The sequence below is a fragment of the Belonocnema kinseyi genome, chromosome 7 (genome assembly GCF_010883055.1).
Source record: "Belonocnema kinseyi isolate 2016_QV_RU_SX_M_011 chromosome 7, B_treatae_v1, whole genome shotgun sequence".
NCBI lineage: Eukaryota > Metazoa > Arthropoda > Insecta > Hymenoptera > Cynipidae > Belonocnema > Belonocnema kinseyi.
This window is the reverse complement of record NC_046663.1, coordinates 35,639,722-35,642,528: the sequence shown is the minus strand read 5'-3', so window position 1 is coordinate 35,642,528 and position 2,807 is coordinate 35,639,722.

The window sequence follows — 2,807 nt, the reverse complement described above, 5'->3', positions numbered from 1 at the left end:
TAAATATTAATTTCTCTAGCTGAAGATTCGTAAGCTTTGTGAAAATATTTTGGTTGAAGATTAACCTTTTTAAATTTAAAATTTAATAGTTTTGTTGACATGTCATCCTCTTTGGTTTAAAAATAAACGTTGACTGTAAATTAACTTTTTTTAAATTAGGTTTTCAAATAAGCAATTCCTCTTTTTGACTCAAAAATCCAACTTTTTTTTTATTTTTTGTTTCTCAACTGCAAAATCTTTCTTTATTGACCATTGGAAATCTAAAAAAGGAAACCCCTTTTGGTAAATGTTTTTCAATTTAAAATTCGAGTACTAGGTTGAAATTCCAACTAGCTTGTTGAAAATTAATTTTTCTGGCTGAACGTTCTTAAGTGTAGTTGAAAATATTTTGATTGAACATCAAATTTTTTAGATTGCAGACTTGATAATTTTCTTGAAAACTTATTCTTTTTGCTTTCGAATTCAACGATATGGTTTAAAATTATTTTCTTTTTTTTGAAAACTCATACCCTGAAGTTAAAAATTCCTCTTCTTAACTCAAAAAAATTTTTATTTTCTTTTTAATCTGTTTTTTCTTAACTGCTAAATCTTTCATTATAACAACTTCTCGGTTTAAAAAAATCAACTCTTTTGGCTAGAAATTTAACATATTTTATGAATTTTTTTTAAATTCATAATTTTTGTTGAAAATTCATCTTTGTGGTACAAAGTTAATTTTTTTTAATTTAAAATTCATGCAATAAGTTTAAATACAAACTATACTCTTGAAAAATAATTTTTCTGGCTAAAGGATCTTAAGTTTACTTAAAAATATTTAGGTTGAACATTAAATTTTTTAGATTTCAAATTTAATAATTTTGTTGAAAACTCATCCTTTTTGGTTTAAAATTGAACGATATGGTTAAAAATTATTTTTTTTTAAACTCGCGTTTTATAGATAAAAATTCCCTTATTGACTTGAAAATTCAAAAATTTGTTTCTAATTTTTTATTCCTTAACTGGAAAATCATTCTTTACTGCCAGTTTACCACTTTAAAATGAATCAACACTTTTGGTTAGAAATTTAACGATTTTTATGAATTATATTTCATTCATAATTTGTTTGAAAATTCATCTCAGTGGTTAAAAAATAATGTTTTTCAATTTAAAATTCAACTACTAGGTTGAAAGTCTGTTGAAAATTAATGTTGTTGGCTTCATATTCTTAATTTTCGATAACAATATTTTGGTTGAAGATAAAACCTTTTATATTGAAAATTTAATAATTTTGTTGAAAACTAATCTTTTTTGGCTTGAAATTAAACGATATGGTTTAAAATTAATTTTTCTTTGAAAAACTCATGTTTCAAGTTAAAAATTCCCCTTTTGGAATTAATAATTCATATTTTTTTCAATTCTGTTGTTGCTTAACAGGAAAATTGATTTTATTGACAATTTGTCACTTCTCACTAAAACGCAACCCTATTGGTAAAAAATTTAACTATTTTCATGAAAATTTTTTTAATTCATAATTTTAGACAAATATTTATATAAGTTTTTCAAACTTATTATTTCTTTCATTGAAAGTCCCACTTTGGTTGAAGATTTATCATTTTAGTTGAAAATTTATCTCGTTCATTGAAAATTAAACTATTGTTGTTAACAGTTCGTCTTTTTTGGTTGAAAATTATTCTTTTTTCAAGAAAATTCGTGTTTGTCGTTAAAAACGAATTTTTTGGTTGAAAATTATTATGCTGTGTTGAAAACTATTATTTATAGATGAAAATGAATGGTCAAGTTAAAAAATTCAACAAATTGGTGAAGAATTTTATTTATTAAATTTTTTAAATTACATTAGCAGCATTTTACGGTGATTGTCCACATTTGGTCTTTGGATTCTAGCTTTGTTTTTCAGGAATTCCAAATATAAAACTTATGTAACATGACCCCTTTTGGTCGAAAAGTCAACTATTTAATTGAAAAGTCATCTTTGTTTATTGAGTTTAACTTTTTTTTAATGAAAAAATATTTTGTTTGAAATGTAAAGTATTACATTTGCCGTCAATAACTAGTCTCATTTGGTTAAAAATTAATGTACATACTTTGTAAAAAATTGAATCATTTTGTTACAAATTCAGTTTTTATTACCAAAATAAAGTTTCTATGCAAAATTTATTTATATTCCAAAATTTTCCAATATAATAATAATTTTTTTTATTACCTGGCAAATATAGATCCAGTTCCTCTCCAGATAATATACCCAGATTCGGCTCAAGGTCATGCAAGCACTAACAGAACTCCGCAATCGGGTAGTACATCTCGTAGAAGCGGTCCGATAGATTCTTCAAGCAATAGTGGAAAACGCAAGACAAGGAATTCATTAGGCTTTCGCGATGATAGCACAACCATTAAAAATTTTGCAAAATATTAGGTTTTTAGAGGAAAAACTCCTGTCCAGGATCGTCAAAAACAATCTTCTAATGATCAGCATACAGAAGGAATAAATTCGCCAGAAAGTGGGTACCTTCGAGGACAAATTCCTGTCCAAGATTATCAAAAAAATATTTTCCATCCTTGGTACTAACACGCATTAGACAGAAATGAAGACGACAATCATCCTTACCATTAAAGTCATTATTATGTTGTTACTCCTAATCCTCACTTCCATGGGTGTTATTTAAGAGATTCTGAATCTTCGTTTGATCGACATCAACTTTAATTTATAATTATTATCTGATGCGTGAGCCTTTTTAAATCACACTTAATGCTATTGTACGCAGCCTTCAATAATTCAAAAATCTGTTGTCAAAATGTATTTTTAATATAAT